The sequence below is a fragment of the Cololabis saira genome, chromosome 23, assembly GCF_033807715.1.
Source record: "Cololabis saira isolate AMF1-May2022 chromosome 23, fColSai1.1, whole genome shotgun sequence".
NCBI classification, from domain to species: Eukaryota; Metazoa; Chordata; class Actinopteri; order Beloniformes; family Belonidae; genus Cololabis; species Cololabis saira.
Window position 1 is genome coordinate 30,687,950 of NC_084609.1, and position 21,568 is coordinate 30,709,517.

A 21,568-nucleotide genomic window follows, 5' to 3' on the forward strand; every position below is an offset into this window, starting at 1 on the left:
TTGCTTCACATAACCCAGTGTTTCTCAATCCTGGTCCTCGTGGGCCCCTGTCCTGCATGTTTTAGATGCTACCCTGCTTCAGCACACCGTGATAAAAGTACCTGTGTCATCAACAGAGCTGTGCAGACCTTGGTGACAAGCTAATGAGGACCTTTAATTAGAATCAGATGTGTTGGTGCAGGGAAACATCTAAAACATGCAGGACAGGGGCCCACGAGGACCAGGATTGAGAAGCACTGACATAACCTAAGATGCTCAGTAGCATTACCTGTAAGCTACATTTTGTTTATATAGTAAAGCATCAATACAATACGAGCTAGGTGCTTTCCAGAGACCAATCGCATGGCCACCAAACAACTGTCAAATAAACACTGGCAAGGAACAACCCCCCTTTCAGAGAGAAAACCCACCTGCTGAAAAACAGGTGGCTAGAGTGAGACAGAAGAAGGAAATGTGAGACACCGATATGTGGTCAAAGGTAAAACAAGTGCAGATATATTAGTATTAATGAACCATTAACAGGAGAACTAACAGTTCTATGTAAATATGGATGTTAGTTGTTGGACTACAGAGACCAATATATAAACAGGTGTAGACAGCACACATTGGTGTCTAGTTGAACTGCATCATCGATGACTAGTTTAATGAGGACTAGTTGAATAATGGCTAGTTAAATAAGTAATCGTTGAATTGGGACTAGTTGAGTAAGGACTAATTGAATAAAGAAGAGTTGAATGAGGGCTAGTTGAGTATGGACTTGTTGAATTAGTTTTAGATGAGCAAGGACGAGTTAAATAAGGGTGAGATGAATGAGGGCTATTTGATAAGGAGTAGCTGAATGATGACTAGTTGAGTAGGCACTAATTGAATTAGCAGTAATTGATTAGGGACTATGTTAACGAGCACCTGACGAGGTGGCCGAGTGGTCAAGGCGATGGATTGCTAATCCATTGTGCTCTGCACGCATGGGTTAAAATCCCATCCTCGTCGTGCTTGCTTCTCCTGTGCTTTGAGGTGTTCCTTGGAGTTACTATGCGGTGGTGGTATCCAAACATGGCCGGATGCGGTCTTTGCTTTAAATAACCTAAGATGCTCAGTAGCATTACCTGTAAGCTACATTTTGTTTATATAGTAAAGCATCAATACAATACGAGCTAGGTGCTTTCCAGAGACCAATCGCATGGCCACCAAACAACTGTCAAATAAACACTGGCAAGGAACATCCCCCTTTCAGAGAGAAAACATACCTGCTGAACAACAGGTGGCTAGAGTGAGACAGAAGAAGGAAATGTGAGACACCGATATGTGGTCAAAGGTAAAACAAGTGCAGATATATTAGTATTAATGAACCATTAACAGGAGAACTAACAGTTCTATGTAAATATGGATGTTAGTTGTTGGACTACAGAGACCAATATATAAACAGGTGTAGACAGCACACATTGGTGTCTAGTTGAACTGCATCATCGATGACTAGTTTAATGAGGACTAGTTGAATAATGGCTAGTTAAATAAGTAATCGTTGAATTGGGACTAGTTGAGTAAGGACTAATTGAATAAAGAAGAGTTGAATGAGGGCTAGTTGAGTATGGACTTGTTGAATTAGTTTTAGATGAGCAAGGACGAGTTAAATAAGGGTGAGATGAATGAGGGCTATTTGATAAGGAGTAGCTGAATGGTGACTAGTTGAGTAGGCACTAATTGAATTAGCAGTAATTGATTAGGGACTATGTTAACGAGCACCTGACGAGGTGGCCGAGTGGTTAAGGCGATGGATTGCTAATCCATTGTGCTCTGCACGCATGGGTTCAAATCCCATACTCGTCGTGCTTGCTTCTCCTGTGCTTTGAGGTGTTCCTTGGAGTTACTATGCGGTGGTGGTATCCAAACATGGCCGGATGCTGTCTTTGCTTCACATAACCTAAGATGCTCAGTAGCATTACCTGTAAGCTACATTTTGTTTATATAGTAAAGCATCAATACAATACGAGCTAGGTGCTTTCCAGAAACCAATCGCATGGCCACCAAACAACTGTCAAATAAACACTGGCAAGGAACATCCCCCCTTTCAGAGAGAAAACCTACCTGCTGAAAAACAGGTGGCTAGAGTGAGACAGAAGAAGGAAATGTGAGACACCGATATGTGGTCAAAGGTAAAACTAGTGCAGATATATTAGTATTAATGAACCATTAACAGGAGAACTAACAGTTCTATGTAAATATGGATGTTAGTTGTTGGACTACAGAGACCAATATATAAACAGGTGTAGACAGCACACATTGATGTCTAGTTGAACTGCATCATCGATGACTAGTTTAATGAGGACTAGTTGAATAATGGCTAGTTAAATAAGTAATCGTGGAATTGGGACTAGTTGAGTAAGGACTAATTGAATAAACAAGAGTTGAATGAGGGCTAGTTGAGTATGGACTTGTTGAATGAGTTTTAGATGAGCAAGGACGAGTTAAATAAGGGGGAGACGAATGAGGGCTATTTGATAAGGAGTAGCTGAATGATGACGAGTTGAGTAGGCACTAATTGAATTAGCAGTAATTCATTAGGGACTATGTTAACGAGCACCTGACGAGGTGGCCGAGTGGTTAAGGCGATGGATTGCTAATCCATTGTGCTCTGCACGCATGGGTTCAAATCCCATCCTCGTCGTGCTTGCTTCTCCTGTGCTTTGAGGTGTTCCTTGGAGTTACTATGCGGTGGTGGTATCCAAACATGGCCGGATGCTGTCTTTGCTTCACATAACCTAAGATGCTCAGTAGCATTACCTGTAAGCTACATTTTGTTTATATAGTAAAGCATCAATACAATACGAGCTAGGTGCTTTCCAGAGACCAATCGCATGGCCACCACACAACTGTCAAATAAACACTGGCAAGGAACATCCCCCCTTTCAGAGAGAAAACCTACTTGCTGAAAAACAGGTGGCTAGAGTGAGACAGAAGAAGGAAATGTGAGACACCGACATGCGGTCAAAGATAAAACAAGTGCAGATATATTAGTATTAATGAACCATTAACAGGAGAACTAACAGTTCTATGTACATATGGATGTTAGTTGTTGGACTACAGAGACCAATATATAAACAGGTGTAGACAGCACACATTGATGTCTAGTTGAACTGCATCATCGATGACTAGTTTAATGAGGACTAGTTGAATAATGGCTAGTTAAATAAGTAATCGTGGAATTGGGACTAGTTGAGTAAGGACTAATTGAATAAACAAGAGTTGAATGAGGGCTAGTTGAGTATGGACTTGTTGAATGAGTTTTAGATGAGCAAGGACGAGTTAAATAAGGGTGAGTTAAATGAGGGCTATTTGATAAGGAGTAGCTGAATGATGACGAGTTGAGTAGGCACTAATTGAATTAGCAGTAATTGATTAGGGACTATGTTAACGAGCAGCTGACGAGGTGGCCGAGGGGTTAAGGCGATGGTTTGCTAATCCATTGTGCTCTGCACGCATGGGTTCAAATCCCATCCTCGTCGTGCTTGCTTCTCCTGTGCTTTGAGGTGTTCCTTGGAGTTACTATGCGGTGCTGGTATCCAAACATGGCCGGATGCTGTTTTTGCTTCACATAACCCAGTGTTTCTCAATCCTGGTCCTCGTGGGCCCCTGTCCTGCATGTTTTAGATGCTACCCTGCTTCAGCACACCGTGATAAAAGTACCTGTGTCATCAACAGAGCTGTGCAGACCTTGGTGACAAGCTAATGAGGACCTTTAATTAGAATCAGATGTGTTGGTGCAGGGAAACATCTAAAACATGCAGGACAGGGGCCCACGAGGACCAGGATTGAGAAGCACTGACATAACCTAAGATGCTCAGTAGCATTACCTGTAAGCTACATTTTGTTTATATAGTAAAGCATCAATACAATACGAGCTAGGTGCTTTCCAGAGACCAATCGCATGGCCACCAAACAACTGTCAAATAAACACTGGCAAGGAACAACCCCCCTTTCAGAGAGAAAACCCACCTGCTGAAAAACAGGTGGCTAGAGTGAGACAGAAGAAGGAAATGTGAGACACCGATATGTGGTCAAAGGTAAAACAAGTGCAGATATATTAGTATTAATGAACCATTAACAGGAGAACTAACAGTTCTATGTAAATATGGATGTTAGTTGTTGGACTACAGAGACCAATTTATAAACAGGTGTAGACAGCACACATTGGTGTCTAGTTGAACTGCATCATCGATGACTAGTTTAATGAGGACTAGTTGAATAATGGCTAGTTAAATAAGTAATCGTTGAATTGGGACTAGTTGAGTAAGGACTAATTGAATAAAGAAGAGTTGAATGAGGGCTAGTTGAGTATGGACTTGTTGAATTAGTTTTAGATGAGCAAGGACGAGTTAAATAAGGGTGAGATGAATGAGGGCTATTTGATAAGGAGTAGCTGAATGATGACTAGTTGAGTAGGCACTAATTGAATTAGCAGTAATTGATTAGGGACTATGTTAACGAGCACCTGACGAGGTGGCCGAGTGGTCAAGGCGATGGATTGCTAATCCATTGTGCTCTGCACGCATGGGTTAAAATCCCATCCTCGTCGTGCTTGCTTCTCCTGTGCTTTGAGGTGTTCCTTGGAGTTACTATGCGGTGGTGGTATCCAAACATGGCCGGATGCGGTCTTTGCTTTAAATAACCTAAGATGCTCAGTAGCATTACCTGTAAGCTACATTTTGTTTATATAGTAAAGCATCAATACAATACGAGCTAGGTGCTTTCCAGAGACCAATCGCATGGCCACCAAACAACTGTCAAATAAACACTGGCAAGGAACATCCCCCTTTCAGAGAGAAAACATACCTGCTGAACAACAGGTGGCTAGAGTGAGACAGAAGAAGGAAATGTGAGACACCGATATGTGGTCAAAGGTAAAACAAGTGCAGATATATTAGTATTAATGAACCATTAACAGGAGAACTAACAGTTCTATGTAAATATGGATGTTAGTTGTTGGACTACAGAGACCAATATATAAACAGGTGTAGACAGCACACATTGGTGTCTAGTTGAACTGCATCATCGATGACTAGTTTAATGAGGACTAGTTGAATAATGGCTAGTTAAATAAGTAATCGTTGAATTGGGACTAGTTGAGTAAGGACTAATTGAATAAAGAAGAGTTGAATGAGGGCTAGTTGAGTATGGACTTGTTGAATTAGTTTTAGATGAGCAAGGACGAGTTAAATAAGGGTGAGATGAATGAGGGCTATTTGATAAGGAGTAGCTGAATGGTGACTAGTTGAGTAGGCACTAATTGAATTAGCAGTAATTGATTAGGGACTATGTTAACGAGCACCTGACGAGGTGGCCGAGTGGTTAAGGCGATGGATTGCTAATCCATTGTGCTCTGCACGCATGGGTTCAAATCCCATCCTCGTCGTGCTTGCTTCTCCTGTGCTTTGAGGTGTTCCTTGGAGTTACTATGCGGTGGTGGTATCCAAACATGGCCGGATGCTGTCTTTGCTTCACATAACCTAAGATGCTCAGTAGCATTTCCTGTAAGCTACATTTTGTTTATATAGTAAAGCATCAATACAATACGAGCTAGGTGCTTTCCAGAAACCAATCGCATGGCCACCAAACAACTGTCAAATAAACACTGGCAAGGAACATCCCCCCTTTCAGAGAGAAAACCTACCTGCTGAAAAACAGGTGGCTAGAGTGAGACAGAAGAAGGAAATGTGAGACACCGATATGTGGTCAAAGGTAAAACTAGTGCAGATATATTAGTATTAATGAACCATTAACAGGAGAACTAACAGTTCTATGTAAATATGGATGTTAGTTGTTGGACTACAGAGACCAATATATAAACAGGTGTAGACAGCACACATTGATGTCTAGTTGAACTGCATCATCGATGACTAGTTTAATGAGGACTAGTTGAATAATGGCTAGTTAAATAAGTAATCGTTGAATTGGGACTAGTTGAGTAAGGACTAATTGAATAAAGAAGAGTTGAATGAGGGCTAGTTGAGTATGGACTTGTTGAATGAGTTTTAGATGAGCAAGGACGAGTTAAATAAGGGGGAGACGAATGAGGGCTATTTGATAAGGAGTAGCTGAATGATGACGAGTTGAGTAGGCACTAATTGAATTAGCAGTAATTCATTAGGGACTATGTTAACGAGCACCTGACGAGGTGGCCGAGTGGTTAAGGCGATGGATTGCTAATCCATTGTGCTCTGCACGCATGGGTTCAAATCCCATCCTCGTCGTGCTTGCTTCTCCTGTGCTTTGAGGTGTTCCTTGGAGTTACTATGCGGTGGTGGTATCCAAACATGGCCAGATGCTGTCTTTGCTTCACATAACCTAAGATGCTCAGTAGCATTACCTGTAAGCTACATTTTGTTTATATAGTAAAGCATCAATACAATACGAGCTAGGTGCTTTCCAGAGACCAATCGCATGGCCACCACACAACTGTCAAATAAACACTGGCAAGGAACATCCCCCCTTTCAGAGAGAAAACCTACTTGCTGAAAAACAGGTGGCTAGAGTGAGACAGAAGAAGGAAATGTGAGACACCGACATGCGGTCAAAGATAAAACAAGTGCAGATATATTAGTATTAATGAACCATTAACAGGAGAACTAACAGTTCTATGTACATATGGATGTTAGTTGTTGGACTACAGAGACCAATATATAAACAGGTGTAGACAGCACACATTGATGTCTAGTTGAACTGCATCATCGATGACTAGTTTAATGAGGACTAGTTGAATAATGGCTAGTTAAATAAGTAATCGTGGAATTGGGACTAGTTGAGTAAGGACTAATTGAATAAACAAGAGTTGAATGAGGGCTAGTTGAGTATGGACTTGTTGAATGAGTTTTAGATGAGCAAGGACGAGTTAAATAAGGGTGAGTTAAATGAGGGCTATTTGATAAGGAGTAGCTGAATGATGACGAGTTGAGTAGGCACTAATTGAATTAGCAGTAATTGATTAGGGACTATGTTAACGAGCAGCTGACGAGGTGGCCGAGGGGTTAAGGCGATGGATTGCTAATCCATTGTGCTCTGCACGCATGGGTTCAAATCCCATCCTCGTCGTGCTTGCTTCTCCTGTGCTTTGGGGTGTTCCTTGGAGTTACTATGCGGTGGTGGTATCCAAACATGGCCAGATGCTGTTTTTGCTTCACATAACCCAGTGTTTCTCAATCCTGGTCCTCGTGGGCCCCTGTCCTGCATGTTTTAGATGCTACCCTGCTTCAGCACACCGTGATAAAAGTACCTGTGTCATCAACAGAGCTGTGCAGACCTTGGTGACAAGCTAATGAGGACCTTTAATTAGAATCAGATGTGTTGGTGCAGGGAAACATCTAAAACATGCAGGACAGGGGCCCACGAGGACCAGGATTGAGAAGCACTGACATAACCTAAGATGCTCAGTAGCATTACCTGTAAGCTACATTTTGTTTATATAGTAAAGCATCAATACAATACGAGCTAGGTGCTTTCCAGAGACCAATCGCATGGCCACCAAACAACTGTCACATAAACACTGGCAAGGAACAACCCCCCTTTCAGAGAGAAAACCCACCTGCTGAAAAACAGGTGGCTAGAGTGAGACAGAAGAAGGAAATGTGAGACACCGATATGTGGTCAAAGGTAAAACAAGTGCAGATATATTAGTATTAATGAACCATTAACAGGAGAACTAACAGTTCTATGTAAATATGGATGTTAGTTGTTGGACTACAGAGACCAATATATAAACAGGTGTAGACAGCACACATTGGTGTCTAGTTGAACTGCATCATCGATGACTAGTTTAATGAGGACTAGTTGAATAATGGCTAGTTAAATAAGTAATCGTTGAATTGGGACTAGTTGAGTAAGGACTAATTGAATAAAGAAGAGTTGAATGAGGGCTAGTTGAGTATGGACTTGTTGAATTAGTTTTAGATGAGCAAGGACGAGTTAAATAAGGGTGAGATGAATGAGGGCTATTTGATAAGGAGTAGCTGAATGATGACTAGTTGAGTAGGCACTAATTGAATTAGCAGTAATTGATTAGGGACTATGTTAACGAGCACCTGACGAGGTGGCCGAGTGGTTAAGGCGATGGATTGCTAATCCATTGTGCTCTGCAAGCATGGGTTAAAATCCCATCCTCGTCGTGCTTGCTTCTCCTGTGCTTTGAGGTGTTCCTTGGAGTTACTATGCGGTGGTGGTATCCAAACATGGCCGGATGCGGTCTTTGCTTTAAATAACCTAAGATGCTCAGTAGCATTACCTGTAAGCTACATTTTGTTTATATAGTAAAGCATCAATACAATACGAGCTAGGTGCTTTCCAGAGACCAATCGCATGGCCACCAAACAACTGTCAAATAAACACTGGCAAGGAACATCCCCCTTTCAGAGAGAAAACATACCTGCTGAAAAACAGGTGGCTAGAGTGAGACAGAAGAAGGAAATGTGAGACACCGATATGTGGTCAAAGGTAAAACAAGTGCAGATATATTAGTATTAATGAACCATTAACAGGAGAACTAACAGTTCTATGTAAATATGGATGTTAGTTGTTGGACTACAGAGACCAATATATAAACAGGTGTAGACAGCACACATTGGTGTCTAGTTGAACTGCATCATCGATGACTAGTTTAATGAGGACTAGTTGAATAATGGCTAGTTAAATAAGTAATCGTTGAATTGGGACTAGTTGAGTAAGGACTAATTGAATAAAGAAGAGTTGAATGAGGGCTAGTTGAGTATGGACTTGTTGAATTAGTTTTAGATGAGCAAGGACGAGTTAAATAAGGGTGAGATGAATGAGGGCTATTTGATAAGGAGTAGCTGAATGGTGACTAGTTGAGTAGGCACTAATTGAATTAGCAGTAATTGATTAGGGACTATGTTAACGAGCACCTGACGAGGTGGCGGAGTGGTTAAGGCGATGGATTGCTAATCCATTGTGCTCTGCACGCATGGGTTCAAATCCCATCCTCGTCGTGCTTGCTTCTCCTGTGCTTTGAGGTGTTCCTTGGAGTTACTATGCGGTGGTGGTATCCAAACATGGCCGGATGCGGTCTTTGCTTTAAATAACCTAAGATGCTCAGTAGCATTACCTGTAAGCTACATTTTGTTTATATAGTAAAGCATCAATACAATACGAGCTAGGTGCTTTCCAGAGACCAATCGCATGGCCACCAAACAACTGTCAAATAAACACTGGCAAGGAACATCCCCCCTTTCAGAGAGAAAACCTACCTGCTGAAAAACAGGTGGCTAGAGTGAGACAGAAGAAGGAAATGTGAGACACCGATATGTGGTCAAAGGTAAAACTAGTGCAGATATATTAGTATTAATGAACCATTAACAGGAGAACTAACAGTTCTATGTAAATATGGATGTTAGTTGTTGGACTACAGAGACCAATATATAAACAGGTGTAGACAGCACACATTGATGTCTAGTTGAACTGCATCATCGATGACTAGTTTAATGAGGACTAGTTGAATAATGGCTAGTTAAATAAGTAATCGTTGAATTGGGACTAGTTGAGTAAGGACTAATTGAATCAAGAAGAGTTGAATGAGGGCTAGTTGAGTATGGACTTGTTGAATTAGTTTTAGATGAGCAAGGACGAGTTAAATAAGGGTGAGATGAATGAGGGCTATTTGATAAGGAGTAGCTGAATGGTGACTAGTTGAGTAGGCACTAATTGAATTAGCAGTAATTGATTAGGGACTATGTTAACGAGCACCTGACGAGGTGGCCGAGTGGTTAAGGCGATGGATTGCTAATCCATTGTGCTCTGCACGCATGGGTTCAAATCCCATCCTCGTCGTGCTTGCTTCTCCTGTGCTTTGAGGTGTTCCTTGGAGTTACTATGCGGTGGTGGTATCCAAACATGGCCGGATGCTGTCTTTGCTTCACATAACCTAAGATGCTCAGTAGCATTACCTGTAAGCTACATTTTGTTTATATAGTAAAGCATCAATACAATACGAGCTAGGTGCTTTCCAGAAACCAATCGCATGGCCACCAAACAACTGTCAAATAAACACTGGCAAGGAACATCCCCCCTTTCAGAGAGAAAACCTACCTGCTGAAAAACAGGTGGCTAGAGTGAGACAGAAGAAGGAAATGTGAGACACCGATATGTGATCAAAGGTAAAACTAGTGCAGATATATTAGTATTAATGAACCATTAACAGGAGAACTAACAGTTCTATGTAAATATGGATGTTAGTTGTTGGACTACAGAGACCAATATATAAACAGGTGTAGACAGCACACATTGATGTCTAGTTGAACTGCATCATCGATGACTAGTTTAATGAGGACTAGTTGAATAATGGCTAGTTAAATAAGTAATCATTGAATTGGGACTAGTTTAGTAAGGACTAATTGAATAAAGAAGAGTTGAATGAGGGCTAGTTGAGTATGGACTTGTTGAATGAGTTTTAGATGAGCAAGGACAAGTTAAATAAGGGTGAGATGAATGAGGGCTATTTGATAAGGAGTAGCTGAATAATGACGAGTTGAGTAGGCACTAATTGAATTAGCAGTAATTGATTAGGGACTATGTTAACGAGCAGCTGACGAGGTGGCCGAGTGGTTAAGGCGATGGATTGCTAATCCATTGTGCTCTGCACGCATGGGTTCAAATCCCATCCTCGTCGTGCTTGCTTCTCCTGTGCTTTGAGGTGTTCCTTGGAGTTACTATGCGGTGGTGGTATCCAAACATGGCCGGATGCTGTCTTTGCTTTAAATAACCTAAGATGCTCAGTAGCATTACCTGTAAGCTACATTTTGTTTATATAGTAAAGCACCAATACAATACGAGCTAGGTGCTTTCCAGAGACCAATCGCATGGCCACCAAACAACTGTCAAATAAACACTGGCAAGGAACATCCCCCCTTTCAGAGAGAAAACCTACCTGCTGAAAAACAGGTGGCTAGAGTGAGACAGAAGAAGGAAATGTGAGACACCGATATGTGGTCAAAGGTAAAACAAGTGCAGATATATTAGTATTAATGAACCATTAACAGGAGAACTAACAGTTCTATGTAAATATGGATGTTAGTTGTTGGACTACAGAGACCAATATATAAACAGGTGTAGACAGCACACATTGATGTCTAGTTGAACTGCATCATCGATGACTAGTTTAATGAGGACTAGTTTAATAATGGCTAGTTAAATAAGTAATCGTTGAATTGGGACTAGTTGAGTAAGGACTAATTGAATAAAGAAGAGTTGAATGAGGGCTAGTTGAGTATGGACTTGTTGAATGAGTTTTAGATGAGCAAGGACGAGTTAAATAAGGGTGAGATGAATGAGGGCTATTTGATAAGGAGTAGCTGAATGATGACGAGTTGAGTAGGCACTAATTGAATTAGCAGTAATTGATTAGGGACTATGTTAACGAGCACCTGACGAGGTGGCTGAGTGGTTAAGGCGATGGATTGCTAATCCATTGTGCTCTGCACGCATGGGTTCAAATCCCATCCTCGTCGTCCTTGCTTCTCCTGTGCTTTGAGGTGTTCCTTGGGGTTACTATGCGGTGGTGGTATCCAAACATGGCCGGATGCTGTCTTTGCTTTAAATAACCTAAGATGCTCAGTAGCATTACCTGTAAGCTACATTTTGTTTATATAGTAAAGCATCAATACAATACGAGCTAGGTGCTTTCCAGAGACCAATCGCATGGCCACCAAACAACTGTCAAATAAACACTGGCAAGGAACATCCCCCCTTTCAGAGAGAAAACCTACCTGCTGAAAAACAGGTGGCTAGAGTGAGACAGAAGAAGGAAATGTGAGACACCGATATGTGGTCAAAGGTAAAACAAGTGCAGATATATTAGTATTAATGAACCATTAACAGGAGAACTAACAGTTCTATGTAAATATGGATGTTAGTTGTTGGACTACAGAGACCAATATATAAACAGGTGTAGACAGCACACATTGATGTCTAGTTGAACTGCATCATCGATGACTAGTTTAATGAGGACTAGTTGAATAATGGCTAGTTAAATAAGTAATCGTTGAATTGGGACTAGTTGAGTAAAGACTAATTGAATAAAGAAGAGTTGAATGAGGGCTAGTTGAGTATGGACTTGTTGAATGAGTTTTAGATGAGCAAGGACAAGTTAAATAAGGGTGAGATGAATGAGGGCTATTTGATAAGGAGTAGCTGAATGATGACGAGTTGAGTAGGCACTAATTGAATTAGCAGTAATTGATTAGGGACTATGTTAACGAGCACCTGACGAGGTGGCCGAGTGGTTAAGGCGATGGATTGCTAATCCATTGTGCTCTGCACGCATGGGTTCAAATCCCATCCTCGTCGTGCTTGCTTCTCCTGTGCTTTGAGGTGTTCCTTGGAGTTAATATGCGGTGGTGGTATCCAAACATGGCCGGATGCTGTCTTTGCTTTAAATAACCTAAGATGCTCAGTAGCATTACCTGTAAGCTACATTTTGTTTATATAGTAAAGCATCAATACAATACGAGCTAGGTGCTTTCCAGAGACCAATCGCATGGCCACCAAACAACTGTCAAATAAACACTGGCAAGGAACATCCCCCCTTTCAGAGAGAAAACCTACCTGCTGAAAAACAGGTGGCTAGAGTGAGACAGAAGAAGGAAATGTGAGACACCGATATGTGGTCAAAGGTAAAACAAGTGCAGATATATTAGTATTAATGAACCATTAACAGGAGAACTAACAGTTCTATGTAAATATGGATGTTAGTTGTTGGACTACAGAGACCAACATATAAACAGGTGTAGACAGCACACATTGATGTCTAGTTGGTGGTGTGTTATATTATAAATTGATGCTCCAACATCCACCAAGAATAATTTTACACTTCATTTGGCTGCCTGTGTGTTGAAAATGTTGTTGAACCCACGCCTCCACAGGGAGACCAGAAACCTCATTGAAGATGAAGGAAATAGTCAGTCCTTAAGTCTGGCGCCTTAGACCACTCGGCCATCCTGACGGTGCTTCTGGTAATTCACAAAGTTATCAAGGAAATAAGATGACAATGAAGCTGCAGGGGCCTGGTATTGGAAGTCGCTTGGGCCTGGTGGTGGAAGCTGCTTTGGTCTGGTGGTGAAGCTTATGTGGCCAGGTGTTGGAAGCTGCTGGGGTCTGGTTGTGAAGCTGCTGGTGGTGATGCTGGTGGGGCCTGGTGGTGGAAGCTGCTTGGGTCTGGTGGTGAAGCATATGTGGCCAGGTGTTGGAAGCTGCTTGGGTCTGGGGGTGGAAGCTGCTTGGGTCTGGTGTTGGAAGCTGATGGGGTCTGGTGGTGAAGCTGCTTGTGGTGCAGCCATTGGGGTCTTGTGGTGAAGCTGCTGTGGTCTGATGGTGGAAGCTGCTGTGGTCTGATGGTAGAAGCTGCTGGGGCCTGGTGGTGGGAGCTGCTGGGGCCTGGTGGTGAAGCTGCTGTGGTCTGGGGTAGGATTAACTTGTTTTCATAAATTGTTTCTGAATGTCTGTATAAAATGTCAACAGGTCCCATTAACAATGTCAGGAGTGGGATTTGAACCCACGCCTCCAACGGAGACTGCGACCTGAACGCAGCGCCTTCGACCGCTCGGCCATCCTGACAGTTTTTCAGGTATTTTAACAATGTGGAAACGACATTTATTTGCATGAATACAAAATGAAGTTAAATTATACCAATTATAAATTGATGCTCCAACATCCACCAAGAATAATTTTACACTTCATTTGGCTGCATGTGTGTTGAAAATGTTGTCAGAAATGGGATTTGAACCCACGCCTCCACAGGGAGACCAGAAACCTCATTGAAGATAAAGGAAATAGTCAGTCCTTGAGTCTGGCGCCTTAGACCACTCGGCCATCCTGACGGTGCTTCTGGTAGTTCACAAAGTTATCAAGGAAATAAGATGACAATCTTGGTTTCTGAAGACAATTTTAAATGTTGTTTCACCAGGATAGTTTTCCTATTATGAAATAGAGGAAATTTTGGTTTAAAGTTAACAAGTTTAGATGGATGGATGGAAGGATGGATGGATGGATGGATGGATGGATAGATAGATAGATAGATAGATAGATAGATAGATAGATAGATAGATAGATAGATAGATAGATAGATAGATAGATAGATAGATAGATAGATACATAGATAGATACATAGATAGATACATAGATAGATCGATGTGGATAGGTGTTGGAAGCTGCAGGGTCTGGTGGTGAAGCTGCTTGTGGTGAAGCTATTGGGGTCTGGTGGTGAAGCTGCTTGTGGTGAAGCCACAAGCAGCGGCTTGTACTGAGCGTAGATAATTAGTCTACGCTCAGTACAAGCTTGCACAGTGCTCACTTGCACTGAGTAAGCTGCATGCAGCTTACTCAGTGCTGAGTCCTGCAAAGAGCTTGACAGATTGACTAATTCTGATGAGCAGAGGAGTTTACTAGATGCAGATATTCTCCTTAAAGGAGCTTGAGGCAGGATTGAGGCAGGATTATGAAAAAAAATTCGTATACGTTTTAAGTTTTCTAGTAATAATGTCAGATGAAGCATTCCAAACCAAAAAGAATGAGCCCTCTAACGTATCTCTCCGTTGCCTTGAACAGGCTGTGTGCTGCAAAATGTGCTGCAATTCGGAGTCCGAATTTCCCACGCTGTCCTGCGGATGTGACGTCACATGACGCTGCATGCACGTTCTCCCCGTTCTCCCGTGCCGGCTTCGCTGTTGGCTGCAGTACCCCCGACGGCCGTCGTGGCGAAGGGTGGCGCTAATGAGTCTCATTTCTTAAAAGGAGCCTCATGCTCCTTTAAGGAGCTGAATCTTTAGCTTGCTCTTAAAAGTAGGTAAAGACCCTGGTCATTCCACCATCAGGGAACAATGGAGGAGAAGAGTCTGGCTACTGATTTCACACCACGTTTTGGTGGAAGCACCAGACGTCTTTCACTGGCTGAGCGGAGCTGACAAGAGGAAGTGTAGCTCTGGATGGAGCAGTCTTGTGGTGAAGCTGCTGTGGTCTGATGGTGGAAGCTGCTGTGGTCTGATGGTGGAAGCTGCTGGGGCCTGGTGGTGGGAGCTGCTGGGGTCTGGTGGTGAAGCTGCTGGGGTCTGGTGGTGAAGCTTATGTGGCCAGGTGTTGCTAGCTGCTTGGGTCTGGTAGTGGAAGTCGCTTGGGTCTGGTGGTGAAGCTTATGTGGCCAGGTGTTGCTAGCTGCTTGGGTCTGGTGGTGAAGCTTATTTGGCCAGGTGTTGGAAGCTGCTGGGGTCTTGTAGTGGAAGTCGCTTGGGCCTGGTGGTGGAAGCTGCTGGGGTCTGGTGGTGAAGCTGCTTGTGGTGAAGCTATTGGGGTCTGGTGGTGAAGCTGCTTGTGGTGAAGCTATTGGGGTCTGGTGGTGAAACTGCTTGTGGTGAAGCCATTGGGGTCTTGTGGTGAAGCTGCTGTGGTCTGATGGTGGAAGCTGCTGGGGTCTGATGGTGGGAGCTGCTTGGGCCTGGTGGTGGGAGCTGCTGGGGTCTGGTGGTGGAGCTGCTGTGGTCTGGGGTAGGATTAACTTGTTTTCATAAATTGTTTCTGAATGCCTGTATAAAATGTCAGTAGGTCACATTAACAATGTCAGGAGTGGTATTTGAACCCACGCCTCCAACGGAGACTGCGACCTGAACGCAGCTCCTTCGACCGCTCGGCCATCCTGACAGTTTTTCAGGTATTTCAACAATGTGGAAATGACATTTATTTGCATGTATACAAAATGAAGTTAAACTATACCATTTATAAATTGATGCTCCAACATCCACCAAGAATAATTTTACACTTCATTTGGCTGCATGTGTGTTGTGGATAGGTGTTGGAAGCTGCAGGGGTCTGGTGGTGGAAGTTGCTGGGGCCTGGTAGTGGAAGTTGCTTGGGCCTGGTGGTGAAGCTTATGTGGCCAGGTGTTGGAAGCTGCTGGGGTCTGGTAGTGGAAGTCGCTTGGGTCTGGTGGTGAAGCTTATGTGGCCAGGTGTTGCTAGCTGCTTGGGTCTGGTGGTGAAGCTTATGTGGCCAGGTGTTGGAAGCTGCTGGGGTCTTGTAGTGGAAGTCGCTTGGGCCTGGTGGTGGAAGCTGCTTGGGTCTGTTGGTGGAAGCTGCTGGGGCCTGGTGTTGGAAGCTGCTGGGGTCTGGTGTTGGAAGCTGCTGGGGTCTGGTGTTGGAAGCTGCTGGGGTCTGGTGGTGGAAGCTGCTGGGGCCTGGTGTTGGAAGCTGCTGGGGTCTGGTGGTGAAGCTGCTTGTGGTGAAGCTATTGGGGTCTGGTGGTGAAACTGCTTGTGGTGAAGCCATTGGGGTCTTGTGGTGAAGCTGCTGTGGTCTGATGGTGGAAGCTGCTGGGGTCTGATGGTGGAAGCTGCTTGGGCCTGGTGGTGGGAGCTGCTGGGGTCTGGTAGTGGAAGTCGCTTGGGTCTGGTGGTGAAGCTTATGTGGCCAGGTGTTGCTAGCTGCTTGGGTCTGGTGGTGAAGCTTATGTGGCCAGGTGTTGGAAGCTGCTGGGGTCTTGTAGTGGAAGTCGCTTGGGCCTGGTGGTGGAAGCTGCTTGGGTCTGGTGGTGAAGCTTATGTGGCCAGGTGTTGGAAGCTGCTGGGGTCTGGTAGTGGAAGTCGCTTGGGTCTGGTGGTGAAGCTTATGTGGCCAGGTGTTGCTAGCTGCTTGGGTCTGGTGGTGAAGCTTATGTGGCCAGGTGTTGGAAGCTGCTGGGGTCTTGTAGTGGAAGTCGCTTGGGCCTGGTGGTGGAAGCTGCTTGGGTCTGTTGGTGGAAGCTGCTGGGGCCTGGTGTTGGAAGCTGCTGGGGTCTGGTGGTGAAGCTGCTTGTGGTGAAGCTATTGGGGTCTGGTGGTGAAACTGCTTGTGTTGAAGCCATTGGGGTCTTGTGGTGAAGCTGCTGTGGTCTGATGGTGGAAGCTGCTGGGGTCTGATGGTGGGAGCTGCTGGGGTCTGGTGGTGGAGCTGCTGTGGTCTGGGGTAGGATTAACTTGTTTTCATAAATTGTTTCTGAATGCCTGTATAAAATGTCAGTAGGTCACATTAACAATGTCAGGAGTGGGATTTGAACCCACGCCTCCAACGGAGACTGCGACCTGAACGCCAGGAGCCTTCGGATCGGCCGGCTAGAATGTTGATAATTGACCAATGAGAAGGCTGGAATGTTGATATAATGTTGACCAATGACCAATGAAACGGCTGGAATGTTGACACAATGTTGATCAATGACCAATGAGATGGCTGGAAAGTTGAAAAAATGTTGATAATTCTGACCAATCAAAATGCTTCTCCCCCGGGAACATTTGACCAATCAGGGTTGAAGAACAGAGTGGAAATGGCGACGGCGTCGAGCGTTATACACCCGTAATTAACCGAGCCAGACCCCGAAAGCGTATTTTTCTTCGGAAAATTTTATTATCTCATCGATCGCTGGATAAAGAGCACAGGTAGGTTATATGGTGGGATTTTCGTTTGGAATTGGCTAAAATAAAGTTTTTACAAGTTGTCATTACATTACATTACGTTGTTATATGTGTTTACATGCGATCAATAGCCTAATCCTTTTAAAATCCAAATATTGGCAAATAAAATTGGCAATCAAGAATTTGCACGGTATGTAGACACCAATAAACCCTTTGAATAACCCGAATTTGCTCATATTCGGATTCGGATTTCTCGATAAAACGGAACAGGGATTTGTTTTCTTTGAATTTGTGGGTTAGTCTTATATACTAGACAGAGTATGGGTTCTTTTTGTTATTGATTATTTATTATTATGGTTTGTTTCCAATATTTTATGCGATCAATGTTGCTTTTGTTTTGCGGTTTATTTACATTACTCTGCATGAATGACCAGCGCCACGCCCCCCTAGTACCCTGTAACCTTTTTGAGATGAGCATTCTTTTGCTCATGCTTTTCATGTTAAAACAATCATTTTTCACAGACATGGCTTCAAAGTCCCATAAAGGTATGGCTGACAGTGAATGGATGTCCCGTTTGAGAAGTTTTGCTTCTACTGGGACATGGCCAGGAAATGCAGGAAACCGGCCAGCACCAAGGCAGAAGAAGTGGCATGATCTTTATCAGAAGGTATGTCTATTATTTACTGCTTGTAGGAGCTATTTGTCACTTTGTAGTTATTTAATTCATTTATTATTTAGTTAGTTTTTGTGGTCTAGTTTTGGGAATACACTTTTAATTTGTTAATGATATTTAGTATTGATTAAGTTTATTTTGTTACTTAACCATGTTTTATTTTGAAAGTACTGGGTAGCTGGAGCGCACCAGGTGAGATTATATATATGGGTTGGCAGACACAGGTGAGCCAGGCACCTGGGAGGGCAGATGGTTTTTTACCAGGGCAAGAGAGGCGTCAGAGATCTTTGCTCGTTTGTTTGCCAGGAAAATAAACCATTGGAAACTTGATTTTTGCCTGGACAATGGACTTTCTGTATCCTGCGTAAATCCACTCCCTAGGTGTCTCAGTGGCCGTTTGATTATTATAGTTTGATACTTTGAGTTGAATATTTTGATTTATTTATTTATTTTGTTATAATTCACCTGGAGGACAAATAGCCACTACACTGCTCATACAGTTACATTTTAAAAAGCTAATAATGTGTGTGATGACTGTAAAGACATTGACTTAACCACTTCAAACCTCAACATATAATTTATATTCACAGATAGACAAATGCCCATTGACTCGACCGAGACAAAAAACTTTATTCCAACCCAAGTCTCTGCAATGCTTCTGTGGATTTCACTCCTACCAGGTAATTTAAATTGAAAACTGTGTGAAATTGAAAACTGTGTGTGTGTGTGTGTGTGTGTGTGTGTGTGTGTGTGTGTGTGTGTGTGTGTGTGTGTGTGTGTGTGTGTGTGTGTGTGTGTGTGTGTGTGTGTGTGTGTGTGTGTGTGATTGTGTGTGTGTGTGTGTGTGTGTGTGTGTGTGTGTGTGTGTGTGTGTGTGTGTGTGTGTGTGTGTGTGTGTGTGTGATTGTGTGTGTGTGTGATTGTGTGTTTTTGGGGGGGGTGGTCACAGTGCAGGGTCATAGAAAATGTGGTTCTAAACAGGAAAAACTACTTTGGGGGCAAGGGGGCAGCACATGCAGTATGCCAATGTACATAATGAGAAACAATAGCCAAGTAGCTACAGTAATAATGAACATGGCATTTAACCTAATCCTCTCACAACTTGTGCCTGTGCATTTTGTTTGTTTGTTGGTTCATCCCAGTACACACATTAATTGATGTTTTATTGTTAGGGACAACAGAGTATGGCTGCAGTTGGTCAAGGCTCTCACACTGCAGTGCAACAGGCTGGAGCTGCCAGTGCCAGTCAAGGCTCTTCTGAGCTTCACACAGCAGTTCTAAGCTCTAACACAACTGCACAGCAGCAGACAGCGGTAGCAGCAGCAGCGTCTGGCTCCACGGCCCTGCACACTGCAGTTACCGCAGCCTCTGTCTCCACCCTGCCGCAGATGGCTGGTGATGGCTCAGCAATACGTAGGCCACCACTGAGTTTGTCAATGGTAATTAATTATACAAGTATTGACAATACATATTTCACTCTTCACTCCCTGACATTAGGAACTAATCATACCATGGCCCTTTGCTTTAACTTACAGTTTGCCAAGCCAAGATTTGGTGGTGCTCATTGCTCCGCTGCCAAGCCAAATATAAGTCTGGCCAGAAAATCAAGCCCGGTAAGAAATTGTATTGTCTAATTTGCTGCTTGGATGTCACATAGACTGATGTGAGCTTTGTAACCATAATGCTTGAAAGACAGTGCATCTTCTCCACCCAATCTTTCCCCAATGTTACCCCTGTCACTAAAAACACGGTCACATGAATTAGGCACTCAAATAGATGGATTATCTCCACTAACTGCCAAGTGTTGTATCTACCTATAGGCTAAACACCAGGGGCCTGTGGTGCACCAGCAGTCCATCACCCCTGACCCCACAGTGCGAGCCTCACCTTCAAGCCAGGAACCACCAGGGCAGAGTCTTGTTGCTCGTGAGAGGATGCAACAAGCTCCAGCTTCTTCTACCCAGGCTTTTACAGTAGAACAGGCCACAGCTGCTCCAGTGCCTGTAGTGGCTATGGATCCTCCTGTGTCACTTCCGCGTCTGTGGGCAGAAAACATCCCGCCGGAAGACAGGAAGTGGCTGTTGGCAGCACTGTGTCGACCAGGTACCACAGACCTGAAGGACAACCTGCAGCTGTGGTATCATCCCCCACCACCGGCCAACATCTCCCACCAGCCTCCGACTCCTGCCCGCTACTTCACGCACGATCTTCTGCTGTGGATGCCATACAGGCTCTGGAAGGTGAAGTTCGTCTGCACCAACCCAGCGTGTGGGCAGAGACAGCTCAAAGGTAAAGCTTTTTTTTGTTACTGTGAAATTACTGTTTTTGTAATGTGTTTCTCTGATGTGCTGTGAACACCTAAAACTTCTGAAAAGACAAATAATTGTCTGTCTGTGTGTGTGTGTGTGTGTGTGTGTGTGTGTGTGTGTGTGTGTGTGTGTGTGTGTGTGTGTGTGTGTGTGTGTGTGTGTGTGTGTGTGTGTGTGTGTGTGTGTACGGGCTCGTACTTGTGTTTCTGTTTGTCTTTCTGTCTGTTTATGTATCAGGTGCGGGCCTGCACAAGAGGGCACGTCAGGTCCTGGACATCGACCGGGTGTACTTCATTGTGGGAGAGGATCTGGGCTGCTCCCGATGCAAGACCACCTATGTCTCCTGGAGCCAGACCTTACTTCAACAGCTCAATTTGGCTCACAGGCTTGAGTTCAGGGTTATCCTGACCCAAAAGTAAGTAGTGTCTGTTTCTCCTCTTATGCTGTGAAAAATGCTGTGAAAAATGACGTGTTACATTTTTACCTATATTTTTTTTACCAAGATTCGCTTGTGACGTTCGAGTGATCCGGCTTCTGCGGGAGAGGGGCTTAGGGAACAGCCCCACACGGGTCCTCAAACAACTAAAGGAGAGCCACTCAGAGGAATGGTTGCAGCGAGTGGCGAGGTACACCACGGAATGCACGGCCTTCCTCCAGATGCCTGCACTGGTGCCACACCTGTTTCCAGAACCTCCGGAGCCTGGTGTGGTGCCCAGCTGCAAGTGGCTCTTGTCCGTTTACACCCAAGACATCCTGACCAGACTGACGGACATTCAGGCCCATATAACGTCAACCTATGGAACCATCCTGAAGTTTGACTCCACAAAAAAGGTTAAACTAATTTTAGGTTCTTTAAACCAGGTTACTAAAATTAACTGTTAATGATTAGGCTGATACAAGTAATACCACATATCACTTACTCCTGCTTTAACACTATTATAATATTAATTCCTATGGTCTCAATTATTGTATGAAAATACAGTTTGTCCTTATTAAAGGTGCATACATTTTGTGTGTTTCAGATCACCAAGAAGTTAGCTGGTACTGCCAAGGGAACTGCTCTCTGGATGTCGTCTGTGGGCAATGAGTTTGGTGAGATTCTCATCAGTGTTCTCACTGCTCAGGAAGGAGCCGGATTGGACCAGATGGCTAATGG

General features: G+C 43.7%; 17 non-coding genes across 17 annotated transcripts; 14 read left to right on the plus strand and 3 right to left on the minus strand.

Moving 5' to 3' along the window:
• The first annotated feature begins 908 nt into the window (after positions 1-908).
• On the plus strand, positions 909-990 carry trnas-gcu (transfer RNA serine (anticodon GCU)). The gene has a single exon. It is a non-coding gene; the product is annotated as a tRNA-Ser (tRNA).
• A 755-nt stretch (positions 991-1,745) lies between these two features.
• Positions 1,746-1,827, plus strand: trnas-gcu (transfer RNA serine (anticodon GCU)). The gene has a single exon. It is a non-coding gene; the product is annotated as a tRNA-Ser (tRNA).
• Positions 1,828-2,583: 756 nt separating this feature from the next.
• On the plus strand, positions 2,584-2,665 carry trnas-gcu (transfer RNA serine (anticodon GCU)). The gene has a single exon. It is a non-coding gene; the product is annotated as a tRNA-Ser (tRNA).
• Positions 2,666-3,421: 756 nt separating this feature from the next.
• Positions 3,422-3,503, plus strand: trnas-gcu (transfer RNA serine (anticodon GCU)). The gene has a single exon. It is a non-coding gene; the product is annotated as a tRNA-Ser (tRNA).
• Positions 3,504-4,491: 988 nt separating this feature from the next.
• Positions 4,492-4,573, plus strand: trnas-gcu (transfer RNA serine (anticodon GCU)). The gene has a single exon. It is a non-coding gene; the product is annotated as a tRNA-Ser (tRNA).
• A 755-nt stretch (positions 4,574-5,328) lies between these two features.
• Positions 5,329-5,410, plus strand: trnas-gcu (transfer RNA serine (anticodon GCU)). The gene has a single exon. It is a non-coding gene; the product is annotated as a tRNA-Ser (tRNA).
• Positions 5,411-6,166: 756 nt separating this feature from the next.
• Positions 6,167-6,248, plus strand: trnas-gcu (transfer RNA serine (anticodon GCU)). Its single transcript has one exon. It is a non-coding gene; the product is annotated as a tRNA-Ser (tRNA).
• A 756-nt stretch (positions 6,249-7,004) lies between these two features.
• Positions 7,005-7,086, plus strand: trnas-gcu (transfer RNA serine (anticodon GCU)). Its single transcript has one exon. It is a non-coding gene; the product is annotated as a tRNA-Ser (tRNA).
• A 988-nt stretch (positions 7,087-8,074) lies between these two features.
• Positions 8,075-8,156, plus strand: trnas-gcu (transfer RNA serine (anticodon GCU)). Its single transcript has one exon. It is a non-coding gene; the product is annotated as a tRNA-Ser (tRNA).
• Positions 8,157-8,911: 755 nt separating this feature from the next.
• Positions 8,912-8,993, plus strand: trnas-gcu (transfer RNA serine (anticodon GCU)). Its single transcript has one exon. It is a non-coding gene; the product is annotated as a tRNA-Ser (tRNA).
• A 756-nt stretch (positions 8,994-9,749) lies between these two features.
• Positions 9,750-9,831, plus strand: trnas-gcu (transfer RNA serine (anticodon GCU)). Its single transcript has one exon. It is a non-coding gene; the product is annotated as a tRNA-Ser (tRNA).
• Positions 9,832-10,587: 756 nt separating this feature from the next.
• On the plus strand, positions 10,588-10,669 carry trnas-gcu (transfer RNA serine (anticodon GCU)). The gene has a single exon. It is a non-coding gene; the product is annotated as a tRNA-Ser (tRNA).
• A 756-nt stretch (positions 10,670-11,425) lies between these two features.
• On the plus strand, positions 11,426-11,507 carry trnas-gcu (transfer RNA serine (anticodon GCU)). The gene has a single exon. It is a non-coding gene; the product is annotated as a tRNA-Ser (tRNA).
• Positions 11,508-12,263: 756 nt separating this feature from the next.
• trnas-gcu (transfer RNA serine (anticodon GCU)) lies at positions 12,264-12,345 on the plus strand. Its single transcript has one exon. It is a non-coding gene; the product is annotated as a tRNA-Ser (tRNA).
• A 1,183-nt stretch (positions 12,346-13,528) lies between these two features.
• trnal-cag (transfer RNA leucine (anticodon CAG)) lies at positions 13,529-13,611 on the minus strand. Its single transcript has one exon. It is a non-coding gene; the product is annotated as a tRNA-Leu (tRNA).
• A 148-nt stretch (positions 13,612-13,759) lies between these two features.
• Positions 13,760-13,874, minus strand: trnal-caa (transfer RNA leucine (anticodon CAA)). Its single transcript has 2 exons — positions 13,837-13,874; positions 13,760-13,805 (listed from the first exon to the last, which is right to left on the minus strand). It is a non-coding gene; the product is annotated as a tRNA-Leu (tRNA).
• Positions 13,875-15,604: 1,730 nt separating this feature from the next.
• trnal-cag (transfer RNA leucine (anticodon CAG)) lies at positions 15,605-15,687 on the minus strand. The gene has a single exon. It is a non-coding gene; the product is annotated as a tRNA-Leu (tRNA).
• Between the last annotated feature and the right edge of the window lie 5,881 nt (positions 15,688-21,568).